This window comes from Chionomys nivalis, chromosome X (assembly GCF_950005125.1).
Source record: "Chionomys nivalis chromosome X, mChiNiv1.1, whole genome shotgun sequence".
Lineage (NCBI taxonomy): Eukaryota > Metazoa > Chordata > Mammalia > Rodentia > Cricetidae > Chionomys > Chionomys nivalis.
The window spans coordinates 23,623,114-23,648,291 of NC_080112.1; the positions used below are offsets into that span (position 1 = coordinate 23,623,114).

The 25,178-nt window shown below is 47.1% G+C and overlaps 1 pseudogene; it reads left to right on the forward strand.

Moving 5' to 3' along the window:
- Window positions 1-1,102: 1,102 nt before the first annotated feature.
- Window positions 1,103-17,420, forward strand: LOC130867563 (olfactory receptor 2A12-like; annotated as a pseudogene).
- Window positions 17,421-25,178: the final 7,758 nt, after the last annotated feature.

Sequence of the window (25,178 nt, forward strand, 5' to 3'; positions counted from 1 at the left end):
GGGCTTGAGTTTACCACAGACACCATGGAAAAACTGAGAAGTCAAAAGATTTGGTGAGATACCTGGAAAGTCCTTTAGGAGAGTGAATATCACAATGCAGGTGATAGGGCCCACAATGTATAGTTCTATTATAGATGGCTTGAAAGTGAAAATTTTAAATGATAGGATAAATGATTTATCTGGGATTGACTTAATGTTGATGGTAGTTAATATCATCTTAGTAATTGCTATTTTATCCTTTAAAAGTGGTTTGATAACCATATCAAATATAATTTGACTGATGATATACAAGCCTTAGAAAGACTTATCATTGATAAAATACAAACTTTAGAAAGACTTACTTACTGCTGATGAGATATAAACCTTAGAAAGAGTCATCAATGAAAATAAGAAAATTTTCACTGCTAACATAAAGGCTTTAGAAAGACCTACTAATGAAAATAAGAAAAATACTCAGACACAGCACAGAAATTTAGATCAGAACCTAATGCCCCATTACATTATGAAACTGAAAAGGAGCAGCCTCAGGTTATTACAAAACCAACCTTAATTTATTCAGTTACTATACAAGAATGAATACCAGATGATAGGCAGACACAGGGCTATGCAGAAGTTAACTGGAATCCAGTAGAGATACTATATTTGAAGAGATGAAAGGAAGCAGTCATTTCATATGGTACATATTCATCTTTCATGAAGCACATGTTAAATTAATGAACAACAAGGAACATAACTATTCCACAGACTGAAAATATTTAGTTACAGAAGTATTAGAAGGGGCTGCAGTTACAATGGAATAAATGGTGGAGAGAGGAAGCTAGGATCATAGAACAATAAAGGGTTAGAGGTAATAAGATTTCACAAGACCAGACGACTAGAGAAGGGGCTGACAGGTGTCTGCAGAGACTGCCATCCCCTCCACTCAACACCTGTATCCTCTCCTGTTGAGGACACCTCTGGTGAGGATTCAGATTAAACAGAAACATCTTACCGTTCTTTCCATTTCTAAGAAGGCTACCCACAGATCTCTCCACACTCATCCTCTCCAATTACACATCGTGATTCTGCTTCTTCCCAGAGGGAGCATTGGCTGCATTGGTCCATGGGAATAGAGGGAGCAGAAGCAGGGAACAGGGTTCCTCTGGCAATGGATACAATAGAGACAGCTCTCCGGGAGACAGACTTCAGTGAATCACCTCGGCTTTATTCCAGAGCGTAAGAATTATATGAGAATAAAAATCCTGGGGACAATCCCTAATTTGCATTAAGTGGTACAATCCTATCATAAGGCAGCAGGGTCCTATAGCAGAGTTACTAGTACAAGTCTTAGTCACCATGTGTGCAGCAGGGGAGGCTTCAGCAAGGATCTGTACCAAGAGTCATGCTAAAGATAAATCAGGCATCTAGACTTTGAGACAGCTTTTAGATAGGGTAGTCGTCCAGGCGCAGAGATATTCTCCAGATATCAGCAGGTAAAGAGCAGAAAATCTCATTGTCGAGAGTCCAGGAGTCCCATGCCTTCAAGCTTTGGATAAAAAGCTGAGAGGCCATGATAGACAGCACCTTTGATCAGTCAGCAAGGCCTCTCAACAATTATATTCCATGGATATTCATGGCCATGTAACCAACCTATGATATTTTGTTTATGGTCTAACAAATAAAGCTTGCCTAAAGATCAGAGTGCAGAGCTAGCTCATGCACCACGGATAGATCCTGGTCCTACCGCCATGGGTCTCACAGATAGTGCAAGTTTCACCACTGTCTCCCACATATTGAGGACCTAGTCCGATCCCATGCAGTCTGCACAGCTGTCAGTCTAGGGTTCGTGAGTTCCTGTGAGCTTGGTTCAGCTGTCTCTGAAGATTTCTCCCTTGTGGCGTACCACACCCGTCTGTGCTCTAGGCACCACCATTCAGTTCGTGAACTGGGCAAGGGGCTGGAGATTGAAACACACAAAGACGCACAGACAGAGAGAGACAGGTCATCCTTGATGCCAGAATGCCCCAAGAATTCCCCTTTATTGTGTTCAGGGGCAGCTTTAGCCACGCCCCAGCCAAACTCACCAGAAACCACTCTCCTGCCATCAGGAACTCTAACTGCAGTTAGAGTTTCTCAGAGCAGCTGTAGGCACTCAGATCAGGGGAAAACAAGTTGTTTCAGGATCTGGGTGTTCACAGCTCCCAACACTCCCTCATGATCTTTCCCTCCCTTGCTCATGTATTACCTCCTCCCTCTCTTCAGTTGGATTTCTGGAGCTTGGCGTGGTGGTTGGTTGTGGATCTCTGCATCTTGTTCTGTTAGTTGCTGGATGAAGGCTCTATGATGTTAGTGGTGGTATTCACCCATCTGATCAGAGGGAAAGTTCAGTTCAGGCACCCACCCCACTATTGATAGGACTCTTATTTGGGGTCATTGTTGTGGATTTGGGGGAATTTCCCTAGCACCAGGTTTCTTTCTAACCCCATAGTGGCTCTATCAAGATCTCCCTTTCATTGCTCTCCCACTTCATCCCTCTCCTCCCTAAACTATCCCATTTCTCCATGTTCTCACTCCTATCTCCTCCTTTCTACCACCCTCTCACCCCCAGATTGAGTGCCAGAATGCTGTAGTTATACGACAATGGAGACTTACACCAAGTGTGTGTAAAACAGCGTCTGTGGCCAGACAGTGTATGGCAGAGGGAGAACCTCTACCCAGAGTCTTTGAACAAACTTCAGGTCAGAATTTATTCATCATGGGCAGTCCAGAATATTGGCAATGACAGGAATTTTAGAAATCTGCCAAAGAAAGATCCATGCACAAGAGTAGCCTTCCCAAGGGACAGGACAAACATGCTACAAGTGTTAGTGTTGTAGGAGCAGACCAGAAAACCTAGGGAGTCAGGAGGCTCAGGCACTGGCGAGCCCCGAGCCTGTCTCTCTTCCTCCTTTGCCTTCTCTTGGGAGGAAAGAACCTGGGGCATAGAGGTAAGGTGGAGGCAGATGAGAGGCCCAACTGCAGTTAGAGCCCTGGGTAAAGTCCAGATGTGTGTTGGTTGGAGCCCCGTGCCCAGTTAGCCTGGCATATCCAGATGAATAGACAAGGCTGTCAGATCAGAGGAGTCAGACGGGAGGGGAGCTAAGTCATGGGTAGAAGCCTAGGTGGCAGTCAGCAGCACAGCAGGGCCCTCTGCAGGATGCAGAGGAGTCAGACTGAGACTCAGAGGTGGGAATATGACTTCTGCACTCTGGGCATGGGAGGGGTTGGCTGTGGAGTAGGGTGGTGTTTGAGATATGACTGTCTGAGCCCAGCAGGGAGAGTGTTTCTGAGACCGGTTCAGGCTGGCTAAAACCGGTTGAGACCGGTTCTAGCTGGTTCAAACTGGTTCAGGCCGGTTCAAACCGGTTCAGATGACTTCAGTCTGGTTCAAGCCCGGTCAGATTGGCTCAAACCGGTTCAGGCCAGCCAGCTAAAACTGGCTCAAACCAGTTCCACCTGGTTCAAACTGGTTCAAGCCGGTGCAGACCAGTCCAAACCGGTTCAGACCAGTTCAGGCCAGTTTATGCCAGTTCAAGCCGGTTCAGACCGGTTCAAGCCGGTTAGAACGGGTTCAAGCTACTTCAGGCCGCCAAAAACCCGGTTCAGACCGGCTCAAGCCAGTTAGAACGGGTTCAGGCCAGTTCAGACCGGTTCAAACCAGTTCAAACCGGTTCAGGCCAGCTAAAACAGGCTCAAACCACTTCCACCTGGTTCAAAGTGGTTCAAGCCGGTGCAGAACAGTCCAAGCCGGTTCAGACCAGTTCAGGCCGGTTTATGCCAGTTCAAGCCGGTTCAGACCGGTTCAAGCCGGGTCAAAACGGTTCAGACCGGATCAAACCGGTTCAGACCTGTTCAATCCGGTTCAGACCGGTTCAGACCAGTTCAGACCGGTTCAAGCCGGTTTAGACCAGCTCAAACCGGTTCGGACCGGTTCAGACCTGTTCAATCCGGTTCAGACCGGTTCAAACCAGTTCAAACCGGTTCAGACCGGTTTGGACCGGTTCAGACCGGATCAGACCGGCTCAATCCGGTTCAAACCAGGTCAAACCGGTTCAGACCGGTTTGGACCGGTTTGGACCGGTTCAGACCGGCTCAATCCGGTTCAGACCGGTTCAAACCGGTTCAGACCGGTTCAAGCCGGTTTAGACCAGCTCAAACCGGTTAAGACCGGTTCAGACCGGTTCAATCCGGTTCAGACCGGCTCAATCCGGTCCAGACCGGCTCAATCCGGCTCAGACCGGTTCAGACCGGTTCAGACCAGTTCAGACCGGTTCAAGCCGGTTCAGACCGGCTCCGCGGTTCAAACCGGTTCAGACCGGTTCAGACCGGTTCAGACCGGTTCAACCCAGGTCAAACCGGTTCAGACCGGTTCAGACCGGTTTGGACCGGCTCAGACCGGTTTAGACCGGCTCAATCCGGTTCAGACAGGTTCAAACCGGTTCAGACCGGTTCAGACCGGTTCAACCCGGCTCAGAACGGTTCGAGCCGGTTTAGACCAGCTCAAACCGGTTCAGACCGGTTTAGACCGGCACAAACCGGTTCAGACCGGTTCAATCCGGTTCAGACCGGTTTGGGCCAGTTCAGACCGGTTTAGACCAGCACAAACCGGTTCAGACCGGCTCAATCCGGTTCAATCCGGTTCAATCCGGCTCAGACCGGTTCAATCCGGTTCAGACCGGTTCAAACCGGTTCAAACCGGTTCACACCGGTTCAAGCCGGTTCAGACCGGTTCAGACCGGTTCAAACCGGTTCAAGCCAGGTCAAACCGGTTCAGACCGGTTCAGACCGGTTCAGACCGGTTCAATCCGGTTCAGACCGGTTTGGGCCGGTTCAGACCGGTTTCGACCAGCTCGGACCGGTTCAATCCGGTTCAGACCGGTTCAGACCAGTTCAATCCGGCTCAGACCGGTTCAATCCGGTTCAGACCGGTTCAAACCGGATCAAACTGGTTCAGACCGGTTCAAGCCGGTTCAGACCGGTTCAATCCGGCTCAGACCGGTTCAATCCGGTTCAGACCGGTTCAGACCGGTTCAAACCGGTTCAGACCGGTTCAGACCGGTTCAATCCAGTTCAGACCGGTTCAGACCGGTTCAATCCGGTTCAGAACGGTTCAATCCGGTTCAGACCGGTTCAAACCGGTTCAGACCGGTTTAGACCAGCACAAACCGGTTCAGACCGGTTCAATCCGGTTCAGACCGGTTAAATCCGGCTCAGACCGGCTCAATCCGGTTCAGACCGGTTCAAACCGGATCAAACCGGTTCAAGCCGGTTCAGACCGGCTCACACCAGCTCAATCCGGTTCAGACCGGTTCAGACCGGTTCAATCCGGTTCAGACCGGTTCGGACCGGTTCAATCCGGTTCAGAGCGGTTCAGTCCGGTTCAGACCAGCACAAACCGGTTCAGACCGGTTCAATCCGGTTCAGACTGGTTCAATCCGGCTCAGACCGGCTCAATCCGGTTCAGACCGGCTCAAACCGGATCAAACCGGTTCAGACCAGCACAAACCGGTTCAGACCGGCTCAGACCGGTTCAATCCGGTTCACACCGGTTCAAACCGGATCAAACTGGTTCAGGCCGGTTCAGACCGGTTCAAACCAGTTCAGACCGGTTCAATCCAGTTCGGACCGGTTCAGACCGGCTCGATCCGGTTCAGACCGGTTCAAACCGGTTCAGACCGGTTCAGTCCGGTTCAGACCGGTTTAGACCAGCACAAACCGGTTCAGACCGGTTCAGACCGGTTCAATCCGGTTCAGAACGGTTCAATCCGGTTCAGACCGGTTCAGACCGGTTTGGACCAGCACAAACCGGTTCAGACCGGTTCAATCCGGTTCAGACCGGTTCAATCCGGTTCAGACCGGTTCAATCCGGCTCAGACCGGCTCAATCCGGTTCAGACCGGTTCAAACCGGATCAGACCGGTTCAGACCGGTTCAAGCCGGTTCAGACCGGCTCACACCAGCTCAATCCGGTTCACACCGGCTCAAACCGGATCAAACTGGTTCAGACCGGTTCAGACCGGTTCAGACCGGTTCAGACCGGTTCAGACTAGTTCAATCAGGTTCAGACTGGTTCAAACTGGTTCAGACCGTTTCAATCTGGTTAGACCGGTTCAAACCGGTTCAGACCGGTTCAATCCGGCTCAGACCGGTTCAGTCCGGTTCAGACCGGTTTAGACCAGCACAAACCGGTTCAGACCGGGTCAATCCGGTTCAGACCGGTTCAATCCGGCTCAGACCGGTTCAAACCGGATCAGACCGGCTCACACCAGCTCAATCCGGTTCACACCGGTTCAGACCGGTTCAATCAGGTTCAGACTGGTTCAAACCGGTTCAGACCGGTTCAATCCGGTTCAGACCGGTTCAGACCGGTTCAATCCGGCTCAGACCGCCTCAATCCGGTTCAGACCGGTTCACACCGGATCAGACCGGTTCAGACCGGTTCAAGCCGGTTCAGACCAGCTCAGACCGGTTCAATCCGGTTCAGACCGGTTCAAACCGGTTCAGACCGGTTCAAACCGGTTCAGACCAGCACAAACCGGTTCAGACCGGTTCAATCCGGTTCAGACCGGTTCAATCCGGCTCAGACCGGCTCAATCCGGTTCAGACCGGTTCAAACCGGATCAAACCGGTTCAAGCCGGTTCAGACCGGCTCACACCAGCTCAATCCGGTTCAGACCAGTTCAAACCGGTTCAGACCGGTTCAAACCGGTTCAATCCGGTTCAGACCGGTTCAGACCGGTTCAATCCAGTTCGGACCGGTTCAGACCGGCTCGATCCGGTTCAGACCGGTTCAATCCGGTTCAAACCGGTTCAGACCGGTTCAGTCCGGTTCAGACCGGTTTAGACCAGTACAAACCGGTTCAGACCGGTTCAGACCGGTTCAATCCGGTTCAGAACGGTTCAATCCGGTTCAGACCGGTTCAGACCGGTTTAGACCAGCACAAACCGGTTCAGACCGGTTCAATCCGGTTCAGACCGGTTCAATCCGGTTCAGACCGGTTCAATCCGGCTCAGACCGGCTCAATCCGGTTCAGACCGGTTCAAACCGGATCAGACCGGTTCAATCAGGTTCAGACTGGTTCAAACTGGTTCAGACCGGTTCAATCTGGTTCAGACCGGTTCAAACAGGTTCAGACCGGTTCAATCCGGTTCAGACTGGTTCAATCCGGCTCAGACCGGCTCAATCCGGTTCAGACCGGTTCAGACCGGTTCAATCCGGCTCAGACCGGCTCAATCCGGTTCAGACCGGTTCAAACCGGATCAGACCGGTTCAGACCGGCTCAAGCCGGTTCAGACCGGTTCAAACCGGATCAAACTGGTTCAGACCGGTTCAAGCCGGTTCAGACCGGTTCAATCCGGCTCAGACCGGTTCATGCCGGTTCAGACCGGTTCAATCCGGCTCAGACCGGTTCAATCCGGTTCAGACCGGATCAGACCGGTTCAGACCGGTTCAAACCGGTTCAGACCGGTTCAGACCGGTTCAATCCAGTTCAGACCGGTTCAGACCGGTTCAATCCGGTTCAGAACGGTTCAATCCGGTTCAGACCGGTTCAAACCGGTTCAGACCGGTTTAGACCAGCACAAACCGGTTCAGACCGGTTCAATCCGGTTCAGACCGGTTCAATCCGGCTCAGACCGGCTCAATCCGGTTCAGACCGGTTCAAACCGGATCAAACCGGTTCAAGCCGGTTCAGACCGGCTCACACCAGCTCAATCCGGTTCAGACCAGTTCAAACCGGTTCAGACCGGTTCAATCCGGTTCAGACCGGTTCGGACCGGTTCAATCCGGTTCAGACCGGTTCAGTCCGGTTCAGACCAGCACAAACCGGTTCAGACCGGTTCAATCCGGTTCAGACTGGTTCAATCCGGCTCAGACCGGCTCAATCAGGTTCAGACCGGCTCAAACCGGATCAAACCGGTTCAGACCAGCACAAACCGGTTCAGACCGGCTCAGACCGGTTCAATCCGGTTCACACCGGTTCAAAACGGATCAAACTGGTTCAGGCCGGTTCAGACCGGTTCAAACCGGTTCAATCCGGTTCAGACCGGTTCAGACCGGTTCAATCCAGTTCGGACCGGTTCAGACCGGCTCGATCCGGTTCAGACCGGTTCAATCCGGTTCAAACCGGTTCAGACCGGTTCAGTCCGGTTCAGACCGGTTTAGACCAGCACAAACCGGTTCAGACCGGTTCAGGCCGGTTCAATCCGGTTCAGAACGGTTCAATCCGGTTCAGACCGGTTCAGACCGGTTTAGACCAGCACAAACCGGTTCAGACCGGTTCAATCCGGTTCAGACCGGTTCAATCCGGTTCAGACCGGTTCAATCCGGCTCAGACCGGCTCAATCCGGTTCAGACCGGTTCAAACCGGATCAGACCGGTTCAGACCGGTTCAAGCCGGTTCAGACCGGCTCACACCAGCTCAATCCGGTTCACACCGGTTCAAACCGGATCAAACTGGTTCAGACCGGTTCAAGCCGGTTCAGACCGGTTCAAACCGGTTCAGACCGGTTCAGACCGGTTCAATCAGGTTCAGACTGGTTCAAACCGGTTCAGACCGGTTCAATCTGGTTCAGACCGGTTCAATCCGGCTCAGACCGGTTCAGTCCGGTTCAGACCGGTTTAGACCAGCACAAACCGGTTCAGACCGGGTCAATCCGGTTCAGACCGGTTCAATCCGGCTCAGACCGGTTCAATCCGGTTCAGACCGGTTCAAACCGGATCAGACCGGCTCACACCAGCTCAATCCGGTTCACACCGGTTCAAACCGGATCAAACTGGTTCAGACCGGTTCAAGCCGGTTCAGACCAGTTCAAACCGGTTCAGACCGGTTCAGACCGGTTCAATCAGGTTCAGACTGGTTCAAACCGGTTCAGACCGGTTCAATCTGGTTCAGACCGGTTCAGACCGGTTCAATCCGTCTCAGACCGGCTCAATCCGGTTCAGACCGGCTCAAACCGGATCAAACCGGTTCAGACCGGTTCAAGCCGGTTCAGACCGGCTCAGACCGGTTCAATCCGGTTCAGACCGGTTCAGACCGGTTCAATCCGGCTCAGACCGGCTCAATCCGGTTCAGACCGGTTCACACCGGATCAGACCGGTTCAGACCGGTTCAAGCCGGTTCAGACCAGCTCAGACCGGTTCAATCCGGTTCAGACCGGTTCAAACCGGTTCAGTCCGGTTTAGACCAGCACAAACCGGTTCAGACCGGTTCAATCCGGTTCAGAACGGTTCAATCCGGTTCAGACCGGTTCAAACCGGTTCAGACCGGTTCAGTCCGGTTCAGACCGGTTTAGACCGGTTCAGACCGGTTCAATCCGGTTCAGACCGGTTCAGACCGGTTCAATCCGGCTCAGACCGGCTCAATCCGGTTCAGACCAGTTCAAACCGGATCAGACCGGTTCAGACCGGCTCAAGCCGGTTCAGACCGGCTCAGACCGGCTCAATCCGGTTCACACCGGTTCAAACCGGATCAAACTGGTTCAGACCGGTTCAAGCCGGTTCAGACCGGTTCAGACCGGTTCAATCAGGTTCAGACTGGTTCAAACCGGTTCAGACCGGTTCAAACCGGTTCAGACCGGTTCAGACCGGTTCAAACCGGTTCAGACCGGTTCAATCTGGTTCAGACCGGTTCAGACCGGTTCAATCCGGCTCAGACCGGCTCAATCCGGTTCAGACCGGTTCACACCGGTTCAGACCGGTTCAAGCCGGTTCAGACCGGCTCAGACCGGTTCAATCCGGTTCACACCGGTTCAAACAGGATCAAACTGGTTCAGACCGGTTCAAGCCGGTTCAGACCGGCTCAAACCGGTTCAATCCGGTTCAGACTGGTTCAGACCGGTTCAATCCAGTTCAGACCGGTTCAGACCGGTTCGATCCGGTTCAGACCGGTTCAATCCGGTTCAGACCGGTTCAAACCGGTGGTTCAAACCGGTTCAAGCCGGTTTGGGCGGGTTCAGACCGGTTTAGACCAGCACAAACCGGTTCAGACCGGTTCAATCCGGTTCAGACCGGTTCAATCCGGTTCAATCAGGTTAAGACCGGTCTAAACCGGCTTGAACAGGTCTGAACCGTTCTGAACCGGTCTGAGCCGGATTGAGCCGGTCTGGACCGGATTGAGCCGGTCTGAACCGGATTGAACCGGTCTGAACCGGTCTTAACCGGTTTGAGCTGGTCTGAACCGGCTTGAACCGGTCTGAACCGGTCTGAACCGGATTGAACCGGATTGAGCCGGTCTGAACCGGTCCAAACCGGTCCAAACCGGTTTGACCTGGCTTGAACCGGTTTGAACCGGATTGAGCCGATCTGATCCGGTCTGAACCGGTCCAAACCGGTCTGAACCGGTTTGAACTGGTTTGAACCGGTCTGAACCGGATTGAACAGGTCTGAACCGGTCCGAACCGGTTTGAGCTGGTCTAAACCGGCTTGAACCGGTCTGAACTGGTCTGAACCGGTCTGAACCGGATTGAACAGGTCTGAACCGGTTTGATCCGGTCTGAACCGTTTTGACCCGGCTTGAACCGGTCTGAACCGGCTTGAACTGGCATAAACCGGCCTGAACTGGTCTGAACCGGCTTGGACTGTTCTGCACCGGCTTGAACCACTTTGAACCAGGTGGAAGTGGTTTGAGCCTGTTTTAGCTGGCCTGAACCGGTTTGAACTGGTTTGAACCGGTCTGAACTGGCCTGAACCCGTTCTAACTGGCTTGAGCCGGTCTGAACCGGGTTTTTGGCGGCCTGAAGTAGCTTGAACCCGTTCTAACCGGCTTGAACCGGTCTGAACCGGCTTGAACTGGCATAAACTGGCCTGAACTGGTCTGAACCGGTTTGGACTGGTCTGCACCGGCTTGAACCAGTTTGAACCAGGTGGAACTGGTTTGAGCCAGTTTTAGCTGGCTGGCCTGAACCGGTTTGAGCCAATCTGACCGGGCTTGAACCAGACTGAAGTCATCTGAACCGGTTTGAACCGGCCTGAACCAGTTTGAACCAGCTAGAACCGGTCTCAATCGGTTTTAGCCAGCCTGAACCGGTCTCAGAAACACTCTCCCTGCTGGGCTCAGACAGTCATATCTCAAACACCACCCTACTCCACAGCCAACCCCTCCCATGCCCAGAGTGCAGAAGTCACATTCCCACCTCTGAGTCTCAGTCTGACTCCTCTGCATCCTGCAGAGGGCCCTGCTGTGCTGCTGACTGCCACCTAGGCTTCTACCCATGACTTAACCCCCTCCCGTCTGACTCCTCTGATCTGACAGCCTTGTCTATTCATCTGGATATGCCAGGCTAACTGGGCACGGGGCTCCAACCAACACACATCTGGACTTTACCCAGGGCTCTAACTGCAGTTGGGCCTCTCATCTGCCTCCACCTTACCTCTATGCCCCAGGTTCTTTCCTCCCAAGAGAAGGCAAAGGAGGAAGAGAGACAGGCTCGGGGCTCGCCAGTGCCTGAGCCTCCTGACTCCCTAGGTTTTCTGGTCTGCTCCTACAACACTAACACTTGTAGCATGTTTGTCCTGTCCCTTGGGAAGGCTACTCTTGTGCATGGATCTTTCTTTGGCAGATTTCTAAAATTCCTGTCATTGCCAATATTCTGGACTGCCCATGATGAATAAATTCTGACCTGAAGTTTGTTCAAAGACTCTGGGTAGAGGTTCTCCCTCTGCCATACACTGTCTGGCCACAGACGCTGTTTTACACACACTTGGTGTAAGTCTCCATTGTCGTATAACTACAGCATTCTGGCACTCAATCTGGGGGTGAGAGGGTGGTAGAAAGGAGGAGATAGGAGTGAGAACATGGAGAAATGGGATAGTTTAGGGAGGAGAGGGATGAAGTGGGAGAGCAATGAAAGGGAGATCTTGATAGAGCCACTATGGGGTTAGAAAGAAACCTGGTGCTAGGGAAATTCCCCCAAATCCACAACAATGACCCCAAATAAGAGTCCTATCAATAGTGGGGTGGGTGCCTGAACTGAACTTTCCCTCTGATCAGATGGGTGAATACCACCACTAACATCATAGAGCCTTCATCCAGCAACTAACAGAACAAGATGCAGAGATCCACAACCAACCACCACGCCAAGCTCCAGAAATCCAACTGAAGAGAGGGAGGAGGTAATACATGAGCAAGGGAGGGAAAGATCATGAGGGAGTGTTGGGAGCTGTGAACACCCAGATCCTGAAACAACTTGTTTTCCCCTGATCTGAGTGCCTACAGCTGCTCTGAGAAACTCTAACTGCAGTTAGAGTTCCTGATGGCAGGAGAGTGGTTTCTGGTGAGTTTGGCTGGGGCGTGGCTAAAGCTGCCCCTGAACACAATAAAGGGGAATTCTTGGGGCATTCTGGCATCAAGGATGACCTGTCTCTCTCTGTCTGTGCGTCTTTGTGTGTTTCAATCTCCAGCCCCTTGCCCAGTTCACGAACTGAATGGTGGTGCCTAGAGCACAGACGGGTGTGGTACGCCACAAGGGAGAAATCTTCAGAGACAGCTGAACCAAGCTCACAGGAACTCACGAACCCTAGACTGACAGCTGTGCAGACTGCATGGGATCGGACTAGGTCCTCAATATGTGGGAGACAGTGGTGAAACTTGCACTATCTGTGAGACCCATGGCGGTAGGACCAGGATCTATCCGTGGTGCATGAGCTAGCTCTGCACTCTGATCTTTAGGCAAGCTTTATTTGTTAGACCATAAACAAAATATCATAGGTTGGTTACATGGCCATGAATATCCATGGAATATAATTGTTGAGAGGCCTTGCTGACTGATCAAAGGTGCTGTCTATCATGGCCTCTCAGCTTTTTATCCAAAGCTTGAAGGCATGGGACTCCTGGACTCTCGACAATGAGATTTTCTGCTCTTTACCTGCTGATATCTGGAGAATATCTCTGCGCCTGGACGACTACCCTATCTAAAAGCTGTCTCAAAGTCTAGATGCCTGATTTATCTTTAGCATGACTCTTGGTACAGATCCTTGCTGAAGCCTCCCCTGCTGCACACATGGTGACTAAGACTTGTACTAGTAACTCTGCTATAGGACCCTGCTGCCTTATGATAGGATTGTACCACTTAATGCAAATTAGGGATTGTCCCCAGGATTTTTATTCTCATATAATTCTTACGCTCTGGAATAAAGCCGAGGTGATTCACTGAAGTCTGTCTCCCGGAGAGCTGTCTCTATTGTATCCATTGCCAGAGGAACCCTGTTCCCTGCTTCTGCTCCCTCTATTCCCATGGACCAATGCAGCCAATGCTCCCTCTGGGAAGAAGCAGAATCACGATGTGTAATTGGAGAGGATGAGTGTGGAGAGATCTGTGGGTAGCCTTCTTAGAAATGGAAAGAACGGTAAGATGTTTCTGTTTAATCTGAATCCTCACCAGAGGTGTCCTCAACAGGAGAGGATACAGGTGTTGAGTGGAGGGGATGGCAGTCTCTGCAGACACCTGTCAGCCCCTTCTCTAGTCGTCTGGTCTTGTGAAATCTTATTACCTCTAACCCTTTATTGTTCTATGATCCTAGCTTCCTCTCTCCACCATTTATTCCATTGTAACTGCAGCCCCTTCTAATACTTCTGTAACTAAATATTTTCAGTCTGTGGAATAGTTATGTTCCTTGTTGTTCATTAATTTAACATGTGCTTCATGAAAGATGAATATGTACCATATGAAATGACTGCTTCCTTTCATCTCTTCAAATATAGTATCTCTACTGGATTCCAGTTAACTTCTGCATAGCCCTGTGTCTGCCTATCATCTGGTATTCATTCTTGTATAGTAACTGAATAAATTAAGGTTGGTTTTGTAATAACCTGAGGCTGCTCCTTTTCAGTTTCATAATGTAATGGGGCATTAGGTTCTGATCTAAATTTCTGTGCTGTGTCTGAGTATTTTTCTTATTTTCATTAGTAGGTCTTTCTAAAGCCTTTATGTTAGCAGTGAAAATTTTCTTATTTTCATTGATGACTCTTTCTAAGGTTTATATCTCATCAGCAGTAAGTAAGTCTTTCTAAAGTTTGTATTTTATCAATGATAAGTCTTTCTAAGGCTTGTATATCATCAGTCAAATTATATTTGATATGGTTATCAAACCACTTTTAAAGGATAAAATAGCAATTACTAAGATGATATTAACTACCATCAACATTAAGTCAATCCCAGATAAATCATTTATCCTATCATTTAAAATTTTCACTTTCAAGCCATCTATAATAGAACTATACATTGTGGGCCCTATCACCTGCATTGTGATATTCACTCTCCTAAAGGACTTTCCAGGTATCTCACCAAATCTTTTGACTTCTCAGTTTTTCCATGGTGTCTGTGGTAAACTCAAGCCCCTTCTGTAATTTTCAAGCTGTAACCTGTTTTCAGAGTCCTAGCAAGCAGCTGTCCCCCTGCTGTGAATGTTCCTGCAGAGAATGCCAGGCAGCAGCTGTGGCAGATCTAGCTGTCTTGACTTCTGAGTCTACATGGTTATGACCCACATTGGGCGTCAAACATTGTTTATCCTCGGCACAGTGACTGCACCTTAATCTGCTGCTATTTCAGCTAGCAACTGTGACTCCACAGTTACTTTCCTGCATCTCTGGCAGAGGCCTGGACACTCATTCCACAGCCTGGTGGGAATTCTCTTCCTGCAGTCACTGGATCTGCTCCTGCCACTGAAGCCAGCTTTAAATCTCTATGGTTATATTCATAAATAAGATTCAAGGTTCGAAGACTGGGGTGAAAGCCTGATAGTTCAGAGAGGTTGAGTAGCACCTAGCTTACTAACTTCTCTCCTCACTTGCATCTCTGAAAGGAACATTCTTCTGCTCTGCCAAACAAAAACCTTCATCACTTTAAAATCCCTCCCTACTACTTCCTGTGCATCTCTCTGTTTCTTCCAGATACCTTCTGCTGCTCTATGCTTACTTTACATCAAGTAGTTGATGACTCAATCTCTTGACACAGGGTTAATTTTATGTAATGAACTCAAATACAAACTTGTGGTCCACGGTGTTATCAGCAATTCCCCCAACAGGCAGGAGGTGATGGGAGCTTCAGAGATTAGGACAGTAGGAGTGGGCATTGACACTGTGAGCAATGGTTCTGAGTGCTTTTTTGATCAGTCAGGCTCATTTAGATAGACTCCTTTGTGAATGTTCTAACTTCTTTTCTATTATTCTGTTGGGAAGGCTGCTTTCATGTTTATGTACAAGTTTAATTTTTAATTCTTAGCATACATCTTTTTAATTCATTCTTGTATGCCACTCTTCTCTCTATGTAAGTACTTCTCCATAATTTTTAAAGAATTTTTTTCTTTATCCCCAAAAAGGATAAAGATATTTATATGGTTTGACTTTAAAAATCTGGTTGTTTTACATTTAGTAGTTAAATCTATGGTACACCTTGAATTGTTTTTGTGTGGGTGCAGCAGGAGGTAGGGTTTAAAAGACAGATCTATCACATGAATAGCAGCTTATCTGCATGGCTAGCAAGTCCCAGGTGCATTGCAGTGTGACCTTATGTCATCAGTCATAAGGCAATGTGTGCATGGGTCTGTGTCTGCTGTGTTCTGTTACCTTCACCCATTTGTTTATTCTCTCTTCTGCATATATCTGTGTGCATACATGTCTGTGTGTGTAGCGGGTTAAGAGACTGGTGTAAGACTAGGGCCCGCTTGTTCATCCCGGCCACCCAGCTAGCTTAGCCCTGAAATAACCACACAGAAACTATATTAATTAAATCATTGCTTGGCTCATTAGTTCTAACTTCTTATTAGCTAACTCTTACATATTAGTTTAACTCATTTCTATTAATCTGTATATCTCCATGAGTTTGTGGCCTACAAGCAAAGTCTCAAAACATCTATCCCCAGCAGTGGGTCCATGGTGTCTCTCCGACTCTGCTTTCTTCCTCCCAGAATTCAGTTCTCTCTTCTATGCCTACCTAAGTTGTGCCCTATCAGGCCAAGGCTGTTTCTTTATTCATTAACCAATGCAAGCTGAACATGGAGAGAAGGACCTCCCACACCAGACTAACATGGGGTTTTCCCTCAGTTTCCCTCCATCTTATTCATTGAGGCAGGGTCTCTCTGTTGAACCCAGTCTTTGTCATTTCAATTGGTGTAGGTAGCTTCTCACAATGGGAATCCCTGGTATGAGAGAGTAAATGTTCATACAACATGTAATGTGTTACATGGTGTTTCTAGGAGCTCTGTGAGCTAATTTAGATATTCACAATAATGCCAGACATGAGTGTCATCAGCCTCATTTTATAGATGAAGAGACTGAGGCATGAAGAGGTCACATAACTTGGGTAAGTTGGGAAGAGTGCACAGAAACTGAGCAGTATGCTTGGAATAAATACTCCAGCCTTCCTACCTCTGTAGATGCCATCTTGCTGGCCTACCATCTATCCAGTAACATGTTGTTAAATATGATTATCTTACAGGCCCAGTGATTTGGATAATTCCAAGACAGAACCAAAGCTGGGTTTCTGAGTTTATCCTGCTTGACTTCTCCAGGGACCCTATGACAAACAACACCCTGTTCATTGTGTTCCTTCTCATCTAGCTGAGCTCAGTCCTGGGCAATGGGCTCATCATCCTACTGATGTGCCTGGACACACATCTGCACACTCCCATGTACTTCTTCCTCTGTAATCTTGCCCTGTTGGATATGGGCTATGTCACCACCACTATTCCCCAGATGTTGGTACATCTTCTTGCTAAATCCCAGACCATCTCCTTTGCTGGACGTTGGCTTCAGATGTATATGTTTGGTGCATTGGCAATCACAGAGTGCATCCTCTTTGTGGTCATGGCTTATGACCTACTGGTATGTGGCAATTTGCTACCAATTGAGTTATACTGTCATCCTCACCTGGGACTTGTGCATATGGTTGGCAGCTGGAACCTGGGTCTGTGGTTTCTTCTTCTCTCTGATACACACATTCTTCACCATGAGGCTTCCATACTGTGGCCCTAACATGGTTAACCATTATTTCTGTGAAGGATCTTCAGTACGTAGTTTGGCCTGCATGGACACTCATCTTATTGAAATAGTGGATCTAGCCATGAGTTTCTTCATAAATGTTGTCCCAATCTCCCTCATTGTCGCCTCTTATATTCATATTGCCACGGCTATTTTCAAGATCAAGTCCACCCAGGGCCGCTCCAAGGCTTTCTCTACCTGTGCCTCCCACCTGACTGTGGTCACACTCTTCTACGGTCCAGCCACTTACATTTACCTAAGGCCCAACTCCAGCTATTCCCCTGAGCATGACAAGCAGATCTCACTCTTTTATAATGTCTTCTCAGCCCTGCTCAACCCCATGGTCTACAGCCTAAGGAACAGAGACATCAAGAGAGCATTTCTCAAGATGATAGATATGGTAGGTGGATTGTTGAATCTTAGGTAAACATTGGGTAAATGCTCAATATTTAAGACAGAGACAGTCTAGTTATTGTACGTAAACAACACTGAGCATTGAATCCAATATAGCTATTTAATAACTGGGGACAATATTCTTGAAACGGAGATGACAGTCTTAATGAATAGCTTACAGTACAGTTTAAGTGAAAACATCTCAGTAATCTTTGTGGTTGTGGTTATAAGTAGAAAGACTTGCTTATTGCTCACATTTGTTAGTTGTAGCTGGGGAGTAATCTTGTGTAGCTAGATCCATCCTGAAGGAGAATTCCTGTATCCAGTGCATTCTATATCAGAAGAAAAAGAGTGGATAAACCCCATGATGTGTCAGCTTCCCAGTAATGACCAGTGCCTTTGCATACATTCTTCTGCCAATAAAAGCATCATGGTCCAGCCTGACAGCAAGAAGATGGAAATATTTTCTTCCACAGAGAAGCAACATAAGTCATTTGACTGTAGTCTGGTATCTATAGTTCCAGTATAGAGAAGTGAGTGAGTAACAGGAGGGATGTAGCCTGATGTATACTCACAGATGGCAACAGCATGCCTGTAAACCATCAGGAAACATGCTGTTAGAGACATTATAATGGAAACAGCAGAGGCTGAGGTGCTATGTGCTAGGTAGTACATCAAGGCTGCCATTATGAAAATTAAAATATGAAAAATAAAATTGGTACAGGCCAGAGACCAAAGTTTATACATAAATTCAATGTGGTCTATAGATAAACATGTTGAACTCTGCAGTGTGTGTCACATAACACAAGATTAGAAATTAAGGGCTCTGGATTTCACCACAACATTTCCAAGTACTTCTGCAAGTGGCAGTAGCATCCGAGGGCAGGTATCACCTTTGCCTGCTTTCTGCTGCCTCATTTCCTACACTTTGGTGGTGGGCATCATTTTCCTATCATCTACACAGTAGTCAATCAGAAAATCCCTCTGTGGTTCAGGGTGTGGGTGTTTACACTTTATATATCACGTGATGTTCTGTTGAGCAGTCTGTTTTCTTGTAGGAGTCTTTAACAATAATTCTTTTTAAGAATCTTTTGAGTACTTCTCCATCTTCTCTTCTTCATTCTTCACCTTCTTTTTCTTTCTTTTGTTTTCTTATTTGGTTTTTCAAGACAAGGTTTCTCTGTAGCTTTTGGAGTCTGTCCTGGAACTGATGCTGTAAAACAGGCTGGCCTTGAACTCACAGATATAAATCTTGAGGTACAAAATTTTCATATAAACTAAATCTAATATTTTGGATATTCTGCTTTGCTTTTTTTCCTTGTCACTTTGCCAGGTGGGTCAACTGACACCAGATATAGCAAAAACTTTTAAATATGCCTGGGTCTCATGAAGTAAGAGCCATGATTTAACTCTAGATCTGTAACTTAACGTCTGCTCTGCAATCTACAGTATGATTTGCGAGCCAGGCAAGGTGCCGGAGACTGGAACATGCACACACAGAGACAGAGATATGGGTTATCCTTGAATTTTCCAAGAATACCAACTTTAGTGTGCTCCAGGGAAGCTTATATAGTGCCTTCCCTGACCAATTACCATGCCCTTGCTTTCGGAAATTTCAGCTGCAAACCCACCAGAAACCACTCCCCTGTTTCGTGCTCAGAGCATCTGCAAGCACAGAAAAATAAGTTGTTTGGCTCAGAGCAGCTGCAAGCATAGGAAAAAACAAGGTGTTTGCAGGAAATTCAGAGTCTGGGGGGTCTATAATCCCCAACATAGAACCAGCCTCCTTTAACATTATCTACACCAAAAAGACATCTGACGTCCCGCTAACCGGAATCCAGTGACCAGCGAGCTCAGAGATAAATTCTGAGCCCTGGTGATAAAGCAGCCTTGTGACTGTTGCACAGACAGAGCAAAAACATCTTACCTATTTCTGTCTCAGTGCCATGGTTGTAACCAAACTTAAGGGACACACCAGAAAATACAGACAGACCAAACTTCCCAATGAAACAGGGAGGAATAACTTTTGTAATAAGCAAACAGGCAAAACTTTCCAACAAGACAAACAATGCATCAAAATATATGGACACACCAGAAAGTAGAGATAAAAGTTTCCAATAAAACCAACAAAACTTTCCATGGGAAATAAACAAAATTATGCAAACAGAACCAGAACTAGAACCAGAACCAGATGGGCAGCTAACATTCTACTGTTTGCCTTGCATGAGAGAATGCTGGTGTACGATTGAACCCCCTCCACATTCCACATGATGATCCCATAAAAAAGAACTGGATTATAACTCACAAGGATGAAAGATTTATGGCAGCAGAAACCTGGCAGGTCTGCTAGTGGGTGGGAGATTGTGGCGTGTGTGACACACAGATACGCCTTGTGGGGTGAACTTGGGTACAGAGTTTATTTATGGGAATTGAGAAAGCCATAAGGGTAAGGGGATTATGGATGGAAGAGAGAAATATATCTATATCTGTATCTGTATCTCTATATTTATCTATCTATCGAGGGGGGAGGGTAGGGAGGAAGGGGGATAGTCTTCAGAAGAAGGAAGGACAGAAAGAGAGAGAGGAGAGGAGGACCAGATCAGCTTGCCTTCGTGGAAAGGGGGAGATTGGGGGTGGGCAGAACTTACTCTTAAAGGGACAGAGTATTCAGGTGACAGGGAAGGCCTGCAGAATTATAACATTCTCATCTTTCTCTTATAATAAAAAGGCAAGGAGTTAGGCATAGCAGGTTAGGGGGGTTAGGGCATTGAGTACTGAAGACTACTTCCTGCTGATTTATGAATGTCAGAGTCTTGGGAAACCCTGAGAAAGCTGGGTGCTGGTCATGTCCTGGGGTATCTGGTGGCTTCAATCCTGTCCAGGATTTGTGGTGTGTCTTTTGGACCTGGCGGGGTGTTGCCAGAGCAGAGGACAAGGTTAAGTATAGGAAGAAAAAATTTTTTTCTTTGGGTTCTGGTAACTGAGGAAGAGTGTATCAGAGCAGGAAATTGAGAGATGGGAGTATCTGACCTCTTTAAAGTGAATCTTTCAATTCAACTCCCTGGAACGCATAAGAATTCTTTGAGTTTGTAAAAAATAAGTTTTAGACACATACATTGTATAAACAACAACATATTTATGCCAAAATGACTGTGATAGATGTTTTTGCATGATGAAACGTATCTTTAGAAAATGACCAAAAAGAATTTAAAATGTTGACTTTGCAGTATGATACTCTTCAAGAGTTAGATTAATAGCTTATTAGCATTTATTGATAATGTCATGACTATGAATGGCAGCACAATGAGGGAGAAAAAATTGATAATTTGTGTTTGTCCTCAGATTTTTATAACTTGTAGGTACACACACCTTAATAACTTTCATTTATATGTCTTAAAACAATTTTTATTTAAAACGTGGTATAAAGTTATACTGAGGAGTGAATAGCTACATGGCAGGACACCCCACTCTCGAGGACCTCCACAGTGGGACAAAACCCCAGACCCCTACTCCAACCCCCTTGGCTTTTCTAGCAAGCCAGCAGGAGAGTTTCCTGTAGGTAGGTTCCCCATTATCCAACCCCATCCTCCAGACCCTCCAAGTTACATCCCACCCCAGCGCCAAACTCATCTATTCTCCTGCAACCTCGGTGGAACTCTGAAACACAGCTTGCTTCAATACTGAGGGAACTTAAGAAGTGAGTGAACAGCCATATGGTGGGACATTCCACTCTCTAGGACCTCCACAGTGGGACAAAACCCCAGGCCTCTCCTCCAACTCCCTTGGCTTTTCTATCTAGCCAGCAGGAAAGTTCCCTGCAGATAGGCTTCCCCAGTTACCCAACCCAATCCACCATATCCTGCAAAATACTAGCACCGTTCCACCTCCAAACTCGCCTATCCTCCTGTGACCTCGGCAGAACTCTGAAACACAGCTTACTACATGATGGAGGAAGGCTATTGCTTAATTAATAAAGAAACTGCTTGGCCCTCATAGGTTAGAACATATGTGGGTGGAGTAAACAGAACAGAATGCTGGGAGGAAGAGGAAGTGAGCTCAGATGCAGGGCAGCTCCTCTCAGAGACAGACGCGATGAAGCAAGCCGCCAGGTCAGGCATGCTGAATCTTTCCCGGTAAGACTGATGCTACACAGATTATTAGAGATGGGCTGATCAGGATATGAGAATTAGCCAGTAAGGGCTAGAGCTAATGGGCCAAGCAGTGTTTAAAAGAATACAGTTTGTGTGTTGTTATTCCGGGGCATAAGCTAGCCAGGCGACCAGGAGCTGGGGCGGCAGGAACACAGCCCGCAGCTCCCACAACACATTGGCACACTATCCGTTCTGTTGATCTCTGAGCATGGAGAAGAAGCCCATCCAGCTCCTCTTGCCATCATTTTCTGCACTGTAGAGTTCAGTATCCTGCTTGGCAACATTTATTCTTCCTTTTCAGTTTTTTTTTTTTTTTCTTTTTTGAGACAGGGCTTCTCTGTGTAATAAACAGCCCTGACTGTCCTGGAACTCATTCTATAGGCCAGGCTGGCCTTAAACTCACAGAGACTTCCCTGCCTCTGCCCTCCCAAGTGCTAGGATTAAAGGTATGTGCCACCATGCTTAGCTGTTTGTTCTTTCTATGTTCCACTCATTTTGAGGTTATTATAAATAGGGTTGTTTTCTTGTTTTCTATGGGTAGATTACAAAGCTACTGATAGTTTATGTTTTGTGTTCTGATACTTACTGTATCTGCCCATTTCCAATAGCATTTTGTTGGAGTCTCTATAGCTCCTAAGTATAAGTTACTAATATCTATAAACAGATAATTTGGCTTCTTTGCTCCCTATTTATATCCCTTCTTTTTCTTTCTTTGGCCTTCGTACTTTAATATAGTGAAGATCTGCCTCATTACTCTTATGAATGAATTGCTTTTCTTTTTAAATTACCATTTTATTAGATCTACAGAGTTATTATCTGTTTAGTATTTCAATGTCCCCTTTGTTCAATTTTGGTAAACCATACGGATGTAGACATTTATCAGTTTTCTTAGTTTTCCATTGTTTTAGAGCTTACATTTTCAGCATAATCTCTGACTCTTTGGAGTGCATTGTTATCTCTTGTAAAGCCCCCCCTCGTCAATTTGGGTCTTTCCTCCTTGTCTCTTGGCTACTTAGGGTAATGGTTTATAAATCTTATTAAGCATTCCAGAGAGCCAAATATTTTTCATTATTCTTTTGTATTTCTTTCTATTAGTTTTCAGTTTATAACATTAGTTCCAATCTTTGTTATTTCTTTTTATTAACTGGTCTTTGGCTCTTTTTATTAAGACTTTTACATTCACTAGTAGATTCTCTTTTAAGGTTTCTTTTGCTATTTTGTATGTATGTTATTGTCTATGAAGGTATATGTATGGGTGAGATACACATGTGTGCTTGTGGAGCCCAGAGGATAGATAACCTCTAGTGTTCACAAGCCATCTAGCTTGCTTTTTGAGTCAGGGTCTCTCATTGGCTTGGAACTTCAATTAGCGTAGGCAGGCTGGGATCAGGCCCTAGGAATCTTCTCTGCCTGTTTCCGCAGTACTGGAAGCACAAGTGCATACCATTGTGTCAGACAGTCAAGGACTTGCCTCACAAGCACAAGGATCTGAATTTGACCCCCAGAAACTATAGAAAAAGGAAGGCACAAAACTGTTTTATCTTATTTTATTAATTTTAGATGCCTGTTTCTTTTCCTTCCTTCTTTTCTTTTTTTTCTTCCTTTCTCCTTTCTTTCTTATTTTTTTGAGACAGGGTTTCTCAGTGTAGCCCATGCTGTCCTGAAACTTGCTTTGTAGATAAGGCTGGCTTTGAACTCAGAGATCCACTGTCTCTGCCTCCTGAGTGCTGGGATTAAAGACGCACATCACCACCATCACCTGGCATCCCCAGATTCCCCAATTTTTTAATGGCTTCTGCGGGTGTGAACACTGGCCCGCATGCTTTTATAGCAAACAGTTTACAAACTCATCTATCTCCCTGGCCCCACACCCTTTAAAATTTTATATTTGCCAGGTGGACAAGTTCTAGAGACAACCAAAGTTTTACATCCACCTTCCTCTAATAGGATGGGATTGGTTTGGAATCTTTATGATAATGTTAAGTTCATTAGTGAAGTCAATTGTTTACACGTTACCAAACATAGTAATTGGGATATTTCCGTTTTTAAGCTTCAGTACTATGTGGGCCATTGGAAAAGATTGGAATCTCTGAAAACAACAACTGGGAAGTGTAGACGGAGGCTGCTTGTTCGTGTCCCGGCTGCCCCTGTTCACACCAGGAAAAGAGTCACAACATCTGATTGTAAACTCAGAGGTTGATCACAGTGGTTTCTTATTAAAAACTACTTACTCCAAAGGTTACAGTAACAATACAAAATCCACAGAAAGATAATGAAATCATTATCCTTTGCGTATTCTGAGGAAGGGATTTACCAGGAAAGATGCAAAGCTCGTGCTCTAAAGGTTCATTATGTTCTAAAGAGATTAAAGACCTAAACCCATGCAAAGGCATCTGAGTTCAAAGCGCAAAAGATTTACTAGTGTTAAGATGGGAGCAACTTCGGAACTGATCTACAATTCAATGCAACCTCCGGCAAAATTTCAATACCCTTCTTCTGCAGGCTTGCAAAGCTGGTCCTCAAATACAGACAGGATTGCAGCTGCTGTGTGCGGTACCAAGAGCAGCTGTATTCATAAAGAGCGGAGAATGATGGTTGGCAGGGGTGGAGGAGGGAGATTTACTTACTGAGTACAGTATCGGTCTGGTGTGATGAAAGGAGTCCCGGGGATGAGCTCTGATTGCCGCACAGTGATGTGAATGCCCACTGGACTGCACCCTTGGGAGGCTTGGAATGATAACCTCTAGTTCTCTATATTTTACTCTGGAAATAGTTTTGATTAGCAAAGGAACTGGATAGATAATTCTCCAAAGATGATAAGCAAAAGGCCAGTGAGCACACGAGAAGATGTTCAATATCACCAGTCACGGAGGAAGCATATTAAAAACAGGAGTCTCTTTCACACCTACTAAGATAACACAAGACACAGGCAATAACACTTGGGGACAATGTAGAAACCGGGACACGTGCTGTATTGACGAAATTGCAACATGGTACAGCTGCTGTGGAAAAGTCTTTGGTGGGCCCTCAAAATGTTGATCATGGGTGGCTGTGGCAGCAGCGCACGCCTTTAATCCCAGCACTGAGGAGGCAGAGGCAGGTGGATCTCTGAGTTTGAGGTCAGCCTGGTCTACAGTATGAGTTTCAGAACAGGCAGTGTTATACAAAGAAACCCTGTCTAAAAAAAAAAAAAACCACAGACACACATCTATTTCCTGTCCTTTTAGATACTGGGGACAAAACAGGGCCTTGTCTATACCAGGCAATTGCTTTGTCACTGACTGAGCTGCATATGATGCTTCTGTGACTAGAATATTGTCTTAGCGCTGCCATCAGTTTCTCTTCCTGCTTTCACAGTCCCTTATGGACTATATGGAGAGAGGCTGGAGAGATGGCTCAGTAGTTAAGAACACTGGCTTTTCTTCCAGAGGACCCAGGTTCAATTCTCAGCACCCACATGGCAGCTCACAACTGTCTATAATTCCAGTTTCGAGGAACCCGACACCCATGGTAAAACACCAATGTCCATTTAATAAAAGAATATATGAGGAGTTGGCGTCACAAAATCAAAGTAGCAGACACCACTGAATCATCACGTGGAAAAGATACGTCCCAAAGTGTCTGTCACTTGAAGCAAAAGT